The sequence below is a fragment of the Parasteatoda tepidariorum genome, chromosome X1 (assembly GCF_043381705.1).
Source record: "Parasteatoda tepidariorum isolate YZ-2023 chromosome X1, CAS_Ptep_4.0, whole genome shotgun sequence".
Classification (NCBI taxonomy): domain Eukaryota; kingdom Metazoa; phylum Arthropoda; class Arachnida; order Araneae; family Theridiidae; genus Parasteatoda; species Parasteatoda tepidariorum.
The window spans coordinates 33,495,502-33,510,885 of NC_092214.1; positions in this window are offsets into that span (position 1 = coordinate 33,495,502).

Here is a 15,384-nt window from a genome sequence, read left to right on the forward strand (position 1 = left end):
TATATATAAACATTGAAATATTGAGAATCGAAGTCGAAGTGCATAAAATCACCAGATAGAAAGTTGAAGGTTCGAGAATGAAACAGGTATGTGATCCAAGACTGCGTAAAACGATAAAGAAAAAAATAATAAATAAAAATAATAACAAAATTGCATAAATAGAAAAAAGGTCTATAAACTTCAAATTTAATAAATTAACCTTAATAAATTAACCTAATAAATTAACCTTAATAATAAACGTATTAATAATTAATACCTTTGGAAATATAGACAAGTACATGTTTATGTGTCAAGGTAATCAAACCAATCCTTCAATGCAAGGGTTGCCCTTCTATATTATAAAACTACGCATTACTTCGTCTTAGAAGTCTTTCCTCTGATAAATTAGGTACCTGTCTATAAATCCAATCGGGATATTATTATCCATTAAAAGATTATGTAAATGTTCTAAGATAAGTATATTGTTGTTGCAACTAAACTTAATGCGATTTATTTGTCGGCTCGGCAACAGGTGGATCAGAAGGGAGGGACCTATTCCATGGCCTCCAAGGAGCCCTGATCTGACTCCGTTGAATTTTTTCTTCTGGGGGCATATCAAGAATCTTGTGTATGCAGAGAAAATTCGTGATGTTCAACATCTCAGGGAACGAATAGTCAATTCTGTGCCAACCGTCCCCCCAGACATGCTCGCCAGGACATGGTAAGAGGTAGAATACCGTTTAGACGTCTGCCGTGCCACTAACGGGGCTCATATAGAACTTTACTAAGTATTAAAAAAAACTTGAAAATGTAAGCTTTTCAGTCATGTATAAAACATGTATGTATGTTTTTTATTTCATTAAAATATTTTGCCTCAAAACCTCGGAGTTCTTTTATAGACACCCTGTATAATAACATTTCAATAGATACTAATAGATATATCAGAATTCCAATAGAATTAATTTGTTAAGAGGAACATAACTTTTTTTTAAATCAAAAACATCAATTTGAACGTTAGAACAGTCGAATGTAATGAATATATCAAGAGACTCCGAATTTAAATATGATTGGTCAGTTTTAACCAGAATAAATTCTTCTGGATAAATTGTGTTTGCGATATTAGTACAATCTATACAATTAACAATGATCAAATCAGCAATAAATCGGAAGCCATTTCTGATGTAAATCGTGGCATGTTATTCATAGAATTGTAAAAAAAGTCTAGCAAGAATAGTTGAAAAATTGATACCTTGTGATATGCCAACAATCTGCAGAAAATTACCCTCACCCTTAAAGATAAAATTATTAAGAATACAAAAATTAACAAGACCAGTATAAATTTCGCCAGTATTCAAAATCAATATCGAGAATATTATTGAAGTAATAGAAGTATGAAAAAAGAATATCTTTAAGTTTGTCCTGTGGAACGAAAAAAAATGTTTTTAAAGAATGTTCTTGAAATCAAATGATTCATTATAAGTAATGTAATTATTGTTGATAAATAATTACTGGTTTATCGTTTTTAATAATCCATGTTGATCCTAAATCATATATAGAGTTAAATAGAATGTTTAAGTACTTTGCAAAGAGTTTATCAGGTGTATTCAGATTGGTATTAGTGCCACAACTGATAAATCGAAATTTAATCCATGTTTTTTTAAAATTTAGGTGTGATCGTAATGTAAGATAGGTTAATGTTGTAATTTTTATTCCTGCAAATTTTATTTAAAGCAATACTTTATTTGACAATATTATTATAGTTATTAGAACATGATTTATAAGTTAGAAAATTGAAGAGTTCGTTGTCTAATAGGTTAAGATGTTGGTATTTAGAAATAACGGCATACTTTCCAGAAGCTTTATCTATAGGACATATATCTGTAGGCTTTATCTATTGAAACTGTTCCGGCATTGGCTGCGTGGTAATACCTTCCTGACGATGCTACCATGTATGTCAGTGCTTCTACTTTAGTTTCTTTTCAATACATTTCATATTTAATAGTTAGGCTGCTATTTCCAATAGTGCTTTGTTATTTAGTTTGTTATTCGTGTTAATAATTTTGGTTTTGTTCTGCTGTGCCGATACTTTTAGTTCTCTTATAAAGGTAATAACTTATTTTAATTCATCTTATAGTATTTTCTTCAAATATTCCTCCATCTGTGACATTAGCAAATTAGCACTGAAGCAACTTGGAATTTTATATCTCATACTTTTTCTTCGATTTTCCTTATATATAATATCGATAAAGCTGCTGTAATGTATATTTTTATTTGTAAATCTTAACCTATTCAACAACGAACTTTTCAATTCTCAAACTAATAAATCATGTTATGATAACTATACTATCGTTCAAATCTTTCTTGCTTTAAAGAGAATTTGTGTTTTGAAAAATAACAACATTAAATTACCTTACATTACGATCACACTTACATTTCATAAAACACCTATTAAATTTCGATTTACCACTTGTGGCACTAATACTTATATGAATACACCAGGTAAACATTTTGCAAAATATTTAAACATTCAATTTAATTCTGTATATGATTTACATGGATTATTAAAAGCAATAAACCAGTAAATAACTTTATCAGCAATAATTCCATCACACACATTGAATCTTTTGATTTCAAGGACATTCCTATGAGTATTCCACTGGACAAACTTAAAGATTTTCTTTTTACATACTTTAATATACTTTAATGATTTCCCTAATATTCTAAATATCGATTTTGGATACTGGAATAATAATATTAAGTTTTGTATTTTTAATTTAATCTTTAAGGCTAAGGATATTTTTCTGCAGATTGTTGGCATACCACAAGGTACCGATTTCTCAAGTATTCTTGCTAACCTTTTTTTTTCTTCGCTTCTATGAAAAACATGCTGCGATTTCCATCAGAAACGGTTTCCGATTAATTGATGACTTTAGCATTTTTAATTGCTTAGATTTTATTAATATCGCAAACACAATTTATCCAGAAGAATTAAGTGTGGTAAAAACTAATTAATCATATTTAAATTCAAACTCTCATGATTTAATCATTATATTAGATTCATCTAACGTTCAAATTGTTATTTTTGATGTAAGGAATTATTTTCCTTTTCAAGTCAACAAGTTAATTTTTTGAAATTCTGATATCTCTATTAGTATCCGTAGAAATGTTATTTTATCTTAAATTAATCGCATTAAGTTTATTTGAACAATGATATACTTATCTTAAAAAAACTGTAAAAATTTACGCAAGCTTCTCCAGGATAATAATATCTCGACTGGATTTATAGACAGGTGCCTGATTCAGGAGTGGAATGCCTTCTGAGGCAAAGTAACGCGTAACTTCATGCAACAGAAGCTTTTAAGGTTCGGTTGGATTAATTATAAACATTTTCGGGTACTTGTCTATATTTCCAACCGTTTCATCAATTTTGATTCATCAAATTTATTTCATTTCGATTTATAAACTTTATCGAAAATTTTTTCTACGTCATTTTAAACATTCTCGGACCCACATACTTGTTTGGTACTCGAACCTCCAACTTTCTAAATTCTGTTTCCCATCAGGTGACTTTATGCACTTCTTCGTTTCTCAAGATTTCGGTATATAGTCTTCACCTGACTTGCTGTTGGTATATTTTGTTTCTTTCTTCGGGCAGTAGGAGGTATGATTATCTGCTGTTATATACCGCCAATCGTCAGAACTGCTCCAGCTTTCTCTGCGTGGTTATACCCCCCTGACGATGCTACCATATATATCAGTGCTTCTACTTCAATTTCTTTTCAATATATTTCCGTTTTGATAGTTAAGTTGCTAATTCCAGTTGTGCTTTGTTAATTAATTTGTTATTTTAATGCTAATATTTTTGGCTTTCTTCTGCTTTGCTTATACTTTTAGTTCCATTATGAAGTGATAGCTTATTTTATTCAATCTTACAATATTTTCTTCAAATTTTCTTCCATCCATCACATTATCAGCTTGGTGCCGTTGCAACTTGGAATATTATATGTTTTACTTTTCCTTCGATTTTCACTATTTTTGAATTTATTTCTTAAATTATTTATGTATATATATATATATGCATTGAGATAAAAATAAACCATTTTAAAAATTCATCCCTGACTTTAAAAACTCAGCATTCAATTCAAAAGGAACTTATAGCCAATTATAGAATAAACCTATTTTGCTGAATATTTCACCCCACCAAAGATTTATCTCCTGCACTGATAAATAGCACTTTAAAAATTTCTCAATTTTATTAAGTTGCCTTTTTAATTAGCTATTTCTTTAAATTTTGAGGAAAAAAATTAAACCGTCATTAAATATTTTTGTTTGTAGTCTTGAGTTGCAAGAAAAAAACTTTTGGTGCAGAAATGAGACCTACATTAATAATGAAGCAATTAAATAAAAATAAATTTAATCCAATTTTCAGCTTAGTTTAAAATGTTTTTTTTTCCTTGCTTCTACATTATTTTTATTCTACATCTTTCAGGTATTGCAAATAAGGAAACACAAACTTAGTCTCAAATAAAATTACTTTAGGAAAAAAAATTAAACTATACATACACACTTGTTTCGCTAATAAGCTGTCTCAAGGGAGGTACTAAGTTCTGTGTCCTTGTTGACTTAACTTTTTATATTATTTAAAAGGATGCTATTTTAATGTATTTTAGGGTTTGAAAATCAACGGAAATTAAGTAATAAAAATTAATAAAAATAGTAACAAAATAATCCAATTAAAAAAAACATTAATCCATTTCATTATAATTACTTCCCTATTGCATGATAAATTGTTAATAACTGTTTTAAAAAAAAGGGGGAATTTATTCGTGATTTTTAATTTTATTTATGTTTACATCAAGTAAGTTAACGGAAAAGTGGCCTTGTTATAATACCTATTTTGTTTAGGAACTTATATTTTAGCCTATTAAAGAGAAAATTTCCCTTTTAAGGATCTTTTTCTAAAAGCATTGAAAACCCACCTATATTTTTCGTCATATATTACTGGTAAGTATTTATTTAGCTACTGTGATGTGACAATAGGCATTACATATTTCCTAGCTTTTAAAATTCTTTAATTTCTTAAACTTATTTCTTTTAATCACTCTTAACCAAACTTTAATTAAATTAAACCAATTACTTAATTCTTATTACGCTTAACAAAAAGTGAATACAAAATATTTTATATTTTACTTAACAATAAATGTAGCGGATAACTTTTTATTTCAGTACTAATGTAAGACTCATTAATCCGTGTCGCCACTTTATTCGAAAACAAAACCTACTTATAACTGTTTAGTCTTTATTTCTTATCTCAAAAATGTTACAGTTACATGGCTATACTAAGTCTCACAATCTTTTCTGCGTCTCACAATCTTTTCTGAGATAGTCAGGAAAACTTTAAAATATTTTCATTCGTTTTTTATAAAATGCATCAAAAATTAAATAATTGGTTTAATTTAATTAAAATTTAGTTAAGAATGATTTAAAAAAATAAGTTTAAGAAATTTAAGAGCTAGGAAATATGCAACGCCTATTGCGGCATAACAGACGCATTAGCTTTTTATTTTTATTTTTTCAGTTTCAAGATGTGTTTTAAAGAATTTTTTTATAAATGTTAAGAAACAAAGTGTTCCATTTGCTTTTATATTTAATTAATTTGAGTTCAGCAAAAAATTTAGTAAATACAATTAAAGGATTTAGGGAAATATAATGAAAAACCCCATTTTCAAATAGTTTTTGGTGAGCTTTTTGGCTAAAATAGCAAGTTTTCAATGTAGAAATAAGATTTTTAATGTTTTGTTATCAAGAAACTGAAATCTTGTTAAGTAGAGGTAGGCCGTTTAATTTACATTCGAAGGCTTGTGGGAGCTTAACTGTTTGACATAAAAACTGTCAAATTCAATCAAGATAATCATTGTTTGATTGCGTAAAATGTATTATTACAATTAATAGTGTAAAATTTATCATAAAACATATTATTCCTGAGAAGTCTGAGAGGACCTATTTCTTCCATAAAAAGATTTTTTTTTCTTAGGAAAAGTCAAATCACCCTATCTTTCCCTACTTGTGGGTTAGTAGACATATAATAAGCTGAACAAAAAATAATTTTTTACAACTGGAATGACCAATAACTAAGAATAGCCTAAGAAGAAGCGAGCATTCGAGAGCTGACATCGAAAAACAAATTTATCTACGCAGTCACCGTGAATTAATCATCAACAGCATGCCAATATGGTAGGCTTCATCTTGACTATTAAAGCGTAATTCAGAGCTTTCCCGCAAGAAAACCGAACCAATTTCGACCCAATGGAAGTACTTGCTCTTACCCAACTCTCTCCTACTTATCTGTAAACGATACTGAACATCGTTTCATCGAAAAATATCCCCTTAGGAATACTTTTTCTTTGTCATATTTTAGATTTCGATATTTTTTTTGATATTTAATATTACACGCAAAAATGTTCTTATCAGGTAAATTATTTATTTCTCAGGTTTTTATTAATTTCTCAGGTCTTTTTGCGATATTTTGTAATTATATACCACAGATTGTTAACAAAATCACAATATTGATATTATTGTAGAAAAGATGTAAAAAATAAGCTATTTAAAAATTAATAATTATGGCATTTTTGATTTATATATTACAATGAAGAAAGGAATACATTGCTCTTAACTTCCTAAAGAACTAAATAAGAAGGTTTTAAATAAGCATAGTGCATCTCACTTAATGCATTTCCCTTAACTTAATTTCTTATTGATTTGATATATAAAAAAAGTATGGTTTAGTAGATAGAAAGAGCCTTTCTTTCCAATGAAATTAACTAAATTCGGATTTTTTCACCCAGATTCAATTTTACAACTGTCATGGTTTAAATGAAACCTTTTAGAATGAATTACTAGTATTTTTTTTTTTAAAAATATCAACTATCACATATATAAAATAAAATTATGTACAAAAACAATAATAAGTAGAAAGATTTAAATACACTAAAATATTCACGATATTTCGTGAAAATGGTGCAGAAATATCAAATTTAGTTAAAATTACAGTTAAAACAGCTACAGAAAGCTGTTTACAATCGCAAAACACAGAAAAATATCGTAATAATATTCAATACAAATTTCATATAAATTTATATAATTTTTTTTTAAATAATCGCTTGATTACCTAGATTAAAAACTTGTCTTTTCTCAGTTTAATTTATATTAAGACATCGATATCATTTAGTAGGTGAAAGGGAATATTTTTCCCATGAAATCAATATATTTCGAATTTTCTCGCTCATGCTCTAAGGTTAGTAATACTTCGAGCGATTCCTTAAAATAAACTACGAATATCTCTAAAATGAATATTAAATAAAATTATGTACAAAAAATAATAATAAGTAAAATGCTTTAATAACGAAAAAAATAATTTTGTATCTAAATGAGTATGTAATGAGCAACTAAATGAGTATCTTAGTATCAACATGGTTCAGCAGGAAACCATGTTAAAATAGCAAATTCCGCTAAATTTCAGTTAAAACAGCTTCACAATGCTATTTGCATTCTCACAAAACAAAGTAATATCTAAAAATATTATTCAATACTCATTTTAATTTATATGGAGAATCTTTTATAATTTCTTAATTACATAGCTTAAAACACTTCTCTTATCTCAGTTTATTTGATATCAAAATAGTATCATTAAGTAGATAATAGATTCAGTAGATAATAGTATCATTAAGTAGATAACAGTAAGTTGAAAATAGTATCATTAAGTAGATAATAAAAAACAGTATCGTATCATTATGTAGATAATAGAAAACAGTATCGTATCATTAAGTAGATAATAGATTTTCCCCCCATGAAATTTATGTAATTCAAATTTTCTCGGACAGATTCTAAGGTTAGTAATACTTGAAGCAATTCTTCAAAATAAACTACTAATATTTCTAAAATAAATATAAAATAATAAAAATACCTACAAAAAATATTTTACTAAAGGCTTTGGAAAAGAAGAAAATATTTACGACATTCAGCAGGAAACCATGTTGAAAACGCAAATCTAGTTCAAATTTCAGTTAAAACAATTTCACAAAGCAAAAAAATATCTAAACATATTATGCAATACATATTTTAATTTATATAGAGATTTTTTTTATAATTACTTAATAACACAACTTAAAAAACTTTTCTCAGTTTAACGGGGATTTCACTTTTGAAAAATAGTTTTTTCGTAACAATCTCCAAACAGTACCAATTTAGTTGTTATATGAAAAACATGTATCGATCTTTCTGAACAAAGTGCATCGACAAAGAGAAAGTTAAAAAAGAAAAGTGTTGAAAAAAGTCTTCGGTGAAAACGTCCCATTAATCATAAAATACCCGTTTCTCCGTCAGATGAAGTGCTATCAATTTTTTGACCTATTCCTAACACTCTTGAAGTCAGTCGAAAAGTGCCAAGAGAAAAGAGCCGTTACTTTTAGGATACTTTCCTAAAAAGGCTAAACAAATCAATATTTGCCTTAGTGTGGTGAAAAACGAATATTACATAGCCTACTTACTCCGCACATTTTGCAATAAATGCATTAGTAATGGTTTGGGTGAGTTTTCAAAGAAAGAAATGCCTTAAAAGTAAATAGGTTTCTTTTGAAATGCATCTCATTCGATCTCTCACTTTAAAGAATTTCAGAAGAAAAAATGTTCAAAAGAGTTTATCGAACAAAAAAAAAATCGAAAAAGAAGTACAAATGAATCAATAGAAATAATCACACTCTCAGTTATGTTAAAAAATAAAATTGTATTAGCTAATGTAAAGTAATACCCACTTCTAAAATACGTCACACTACTTTACATTTTTATTATCATAAATACCCAAAGAAACTTTATTCCGATTAAATCAGCTAATTCTAATTTTTTTTTCATGCTTTTGTCTTCATTATTTTTAAACATTTTACTACTTTAAAGGGGTACATTATAAATTTAATGAGTTATAAATAATTTTTATATGCTTCAGACATCGAACGCTTTAAAAATTTGATTAGGCAACAAGCTCTTTTGTTACTATTCGATCAACTGCTTTCCCTTTCTCAAAATCTTTTAAAAGCAGTTTATTTTAGTCAGGAGTGTGCGAGGGCAACAATCATGACACATGCGCCTACGCACGAGTAAGTAACTAATAAGCTAATAGATAAAATTAAAGAATGTTCAATACAGATTAAGCCCTTCACGTATGTGAATAAAATGAATATAATCAGTTGTATAACTAGATGTTTATTTTTATTTATTATAACTTAATTATTCCATACATAAATCTGCAGTTATAAGAATTGTTACTGTCAATTTAGAAGGTACCAGACAGGAAAGTTTTAATTCAAGTTGAGAATCGACGCTCGGAAAATAATTCGATATTGGTTTATTCAGTCATATATGGCGCAAGCCGCTGCTGATTCTATATAAGAATGATGACGAATTAACAAAGAAAATATTGTTTAAACGATCGAAACCACTGAATAAAGAGTTTAAAAGCAGCGAAATTGAAATGTGATTTTTCATTCCTATCAGAATCAACAGGATCATCAGCCTCTAACTAAAAAATTTTGAGCTGGAAGTTTCCAGGAACAATCTAAAAATTTTGTGGATAATCGCAATAAAAAATTGTAAGAGTCCCCAAGTTCTTTAAGTGTTTTAGAATTGTTTTCATCCAGATGCCTTTGCTAATTGTAGACAGGCTAGCCACAGTAAAACTAAATGCAAATCAACAAGGTTACATGTTATTGCAAATAAGCAAAGTAGCCAAAACTTCATTTTTCCGAACGGATGAAGAGTCAGATGCAGACCAGAACTTTCTAACTGATTTAATAATTGCCTGCCTTTGACTTTGCATAAATTTAAATATGATTTTGTAAAAATTGCATGATGTAATTTTGTACAATTGATAATTGAATTGTATATATAAATTAATTTTGTATAAGTTAATCTTATGTTTGAAATACGGCACGTGATTCTGAGTTTTGATGTTAAACTTTTAACGTAATTTGTTTTTAATAATCGTTTAGCAGTATTTAACAATTTTCTGGTGCGGAAACAAATTGGTGGATCACGGCGTGGAGAACGGATCACGGCGTGGAGAACGGATCAAGGTGTGGAGGACGGATCCTTGCTGTAGGCCTAGAAATATTCCGGGGCTATGATTCTCCTCTATCCATCAACTAAATTACGGTGTGATCTATTTTTGCGTACCTCGGGACCTAGTACCGTAGAGTGTGCAATTGCTTGATCTTCTTATGTTGGCTGCCGCTGTTTCAATGGCCTTTTTTTTCAGTTGCCCTTTTTTAATTATCGAATACGCAAATTGGTTGAAGCAGGGCTTAGAATGTTTTTTTCAATTCAAACATAAAACGAAATCAAGATTATAACCCTCTATATAGGTTTTTGTAGTTCATTTACGTCGGACTAGAGAAGCACAGTGGACTATTGGTGACGGTCTGAGAAACATCCCTGAGGATGATCCGAAGACATGCCATCACACTTTTGATCCTCTGCAGAGGGGATGCCCCCCTCCCCTCTTCGGTAGCCCGACAACCTGCATGCGAAGTCGAGCCCTTTACGGTAGAACGGTTTAACGAGAACCAATGCCACACACCAACACTGCGGGACATCCTCTGTATAGGAGATACAGAAAACTACTGGAAGTTCGCGGGCCAATTAAATGGGTTGTTTGCTCATCAACTCGCTTCATATTAGTTCTTCAGATCTCAATTTTAATAGCTGTTCTAACACCGTAAAGCCTATGCCTAAGAATCTGTAAGTAGTTTTTTGCTATAAAACTTTATAATATATAGCTTTTATTTATTGAAGCCCATTAAAAAATTAGTACAAAAAACTAATAATGAGCATACTTTACTCTCATAATAGATATTACGCAATATTTAGGTATGATGAATGCAGAGAATAATCAAGCACCCAAAAAAATAAAAAGTTGAAAATAAGTATCCCAGTACTCCAAGTGAAGTGAATCATTTAAATTAATCAATAATAAAAAATTGAAAGATATTATATTTAAATATTTAGTACTCTCAAACAACTTCTAAACATTCTTCTTCGATATTTATTAATTACATTTTTGTTGAACATTACTTTACTTTAATAGAAAGAAATTGATTCATTGAAATTGAGACTGGAATTTATTTGTAAAATATTATTTTCAAAATGCTATGAACATTGTTCTTTTACATTGAAATTCAAAATTTGCAACTCATTAAATATATGTTATTTCCAGAAAAATATTTAAATATTTTGCATAAAAATGATATGAAATAAAACTATAATTTTTAAGTATTTGACTAAGCATTTCATTTGAAATTTAGTATGTAAAGTACATTTACTTAAATTTCTGAAAAGTAATTTTTCTGACTTTATTTACTGATAAATAAAATATTGTAGAATATTTGAACATGCATTTAAAAGGAAAATAGCATTGATTATTACGCACAGATTGACTCAAAGGAAATACGTGCATTTGACTAAGAATAATTTTGAAAAATTTTATAATTAGATATCTTTTATTTCAAATTTATTAGCAATATGTTTTTTATAGCATTTTTATTGATTATTACAAGTAAAATAGATTTTCTTTACGTTTCTTCAGAGCGTTTGACTTTAGAGTTCTAAATTTATTCATTTTCATATTTTATTGACTTTTATTATTTTATTACACTTATTACTTAAAATCGGAAAAAAAACTATTTTATTTGGAATCATGATCACACTATATGATATGCTGTAACGTAGATGCTATCGACACAACTTTAGGATTTTTTTATAATTTTATAACCGTTTTCGAACAGTCGACCTAATTTTGAAATAGTGACTAATGTACAACTTCACAGCCTTGTAATTTTGAACCCATTCCAGAAGACAAAGGAAATCCTGAATCAAGTATTTGGAGAAATTCGCCATCATGGGGAGCTTTTTGATGGAATTAACCCCCATTTGCGTTATACATAGAGTAAAAATCCCCATGGTTAGCTGGACGGGAAAGAGGCTAGCACACGGTCTATATACCATTGAGGATAATATACTTCAGCACTGACTGTGCTCGGTTCTAGATGCTGAATTCGTAACGACCTGCCATCGCTGTGATTTGAGCCTAGTTCACTTCATTTGAACGTGAACGCTCTATCCCCTGAACCACCACGGCTGACAGCTTTAGGTTTCTGAGAATTCGGAATTAATTCAGATAATTATTTTACCGAGTTCATAACCAAATTACACAATTTTAGAGTTTTAGCATCGCAAGCCATCAAAACAAACCTAATAATGGTCTCTGTTTCACAATCTGTGAGAAAACATCTATTAGTGATAGCCCTAGCATTGTGTTTTAAAAAATTTTATAAAATTTTTTTTTCGGTATAATTAATTTATTAGCGTCTTAATACTAATTTTGCATCACTACAAACTTATTTTTGAACTTTTTTTTTTCTTCTCACTCAAATTTTGTTTCATTTCATTCTATAACCGGTGCTGAACAGCAGACCCAATTCTGAGTTATAGAATTTTAATGTTAAACTCCGTATACTTGTAATTTTGAAAATAACCCAGAAGACAAGTAAACTCTTGGATCAAACAAAACAACTGGGAAAAACTAGCCTTATTGAAAGTCTATTTTGATTGTATTAACCTGCATTTGCGCTACATGGAGAGGAAAATCAAGAAAACCTCCCATGGTTAGCCTGATGGAGATGGGATTCTAACCTAAGATCTATCTACCACTGAGGTTATTTTACTACTACTGAGCATTGGAAGAAACTAGCCTTCGTGGAGGATTTTTGGATGGAAATAACCCACATTTGCTTTAAATGAAGAGGAAAACCTTGAAAACTAGCCAGATGGAGAGAGGATTCTAACCCATGACCCCCACCACTGAGTATATTTTACTCAATAAATTTTGTTTATTGATTGTAAATGAAATTAATTTTAAACTAAATTAAACTATTTGTATATCATGTTAAATATTGGGTATGGGATACCTCAAGCGTCCGCTTTTTGCTTGTCATTTAACGGTTTTGAATGTTTGGAACTTTATTTAAAAGCTTTGAACCAGAAAACTCCGTTATATATATANTGGTCTTATATATATATATATATATATATATATATTTCACAGAATGTATGATCGGTTCACATGCAATCAGGAGTTATGAGGTAGTTTTCCACCCTATCACTACTTAATCAATTAAAACTAGAATAGGGAAAGATGCTTAAGAAAACTATATATTCGCGGAAATATGATTAATATACAAAAAGAATTTACTCAAAAGAAAAAGATTCAATGCACGTATAAAGATTTTATCAAAGAAATTGCTCAGAAGGTCTTCTATCCAGTTACAATGTAGGTTTCACACCTGCTTCATAAGGAGTGACGTACATTTGTGAAAATATCAAGCAATTTCTTTGAGCATCTTCGGAGCAATTTATTGATTTATTTTTTAAACTTATGATTTATTCTAATAGACAGACTTCGAAAATTAAAAAAAAAATTACTCATTTTTAAAGGGGAGTATTAAACCGAATTTCAAAAACCCTGGACTAGAGTTCACTTTATTCGGAATACACTTTATTATTAGAGTTCAATTAGACAATTAGAGTTCACTTTTTTCGGTTAGAGTGTACACTTGAAAGTTTTATAATTTCAATTAGTCCTTTAAAGTATGAAGAGGTTCGTAGTTAATATTTCTATCTTTCTAATTCAGAAAATGTATGTATTTAAGGACTCTTTTGCGTAATGAAATATTTTTATTATCTTAGAGTAAAGTATATACCATTTCTAAATACGTTTACAAAATCATAATTTATGTCTCCTAATTGTACATACCATAAACCTAACCTTCATGCATTAAAGGGATTCTTGAAATTTTTGAGATAAGCCACCTCTTTTTCCAAGTATGATATTTTTATTTCAAAATGTTTCGTTGTAATTTTTCTTGAAATAGTAGTATAAAAATTTCAGAAATTTTTACTCGATAAAAGTATAATGTACAAAAACAGAATACGGTCTATATGCATAAAAATCATGGTATTTTAAATAACAAAGTGCCCTCTTTGACAAATTAGAAATATGTTTTACCATTTTATTTCAACAAGCTTAACAATATAGTCTTTTTCATTCTTAGCGAAAAATTATTAAAAAAGATATTAAACACTAAACAGCACATTGTCTTTGAAAACTCGTAAAAATATAAGTTAAACAGAAAAAAACTTCGAAATCTAATAAATAACAACTTGGAAGTCTAATTATAATAAAGGATCTATTAATCTTTTGTCGTAGTCTTAGTGGACTATATTAAATATATTTAAATTTTGAATTTTTCTTTAAGAAACTAAACTTTTAGCTTGATTAATAAACGTAAACTTATTCTCTTGTAGGGAGAGAATACATTAAACACACTTCATCGGAAACTAGAGTTAAAGAAAGATTTTATCATTTCTTACCGGTATAAGTAATCCGAGCAACCAAATATTACAAAAGAGTTCGAAATTTTACAATCTTGATCTTGGAATGAGTCGCTTCTATTGTTCTTCTTTCATCGATAGAAGGAATTCTTTTGTGGAATTCAATGAAAGGAAAATGAATGCCTTTTGTCGTTATTACCTTTGAGTATTGATGGAGATTCTTCTTTAACCTATGAACATATTGTGAAAATCAGTTGTGTGATTGAGGTCTAACGTAATTTTAAGTAAAATCTTATTTTGTTTGTTATGGAAAGTTGTCTTTGAAATGACATACAATTTGAAAACGGGATATCAATTACAGTATCGATAACTTAATATTAATATTTTCTAGTTAAAGTTTTGTCTGTTTAAAGTTTTGATTGATTGATTTTTATTTTTTATTACGCATAGACAGGCTTGTGTGCTCATTACAAAGTACAACCTTTGCCAAGAGTTGCTGTTGTTGTAGTTGTAGTTCATTTACGTCGCACTAGAGCTGCACAATGGGCTATTGGCGAAGGTCTGGGAAGCATCCCTGAGGATGATCTAAAAAAATGCCGTCGCAATTTTGATCCTCTACAAAGGGGATGGCAACCTCGCTTCGGAAGCCCGACGACCTGCATGCGAAGTCGAGCACTTTACGGTAGAACAGTTTAACACACACCCTCGGTCCTTAGGCAGACTAATCCAAGTAGTCACCCACCCGCTCACTGACCACCGCCAGTGATGCTTGACTTCGGTGATCTGATGGGTACCGTGTCTTAATGATGAGTTCACTGCGGGACCCTTTGTCAAGAGAGAGTACAAATTAGAATGGAACATCACAATTTGATACTACGAGATTCGAACCCGCTACCTCCAAGATACAGAAAGCATTTGGCCAAAGAACGAGATCGTTCTGCCAATTATTCGAGGATCCAATTAGATCCG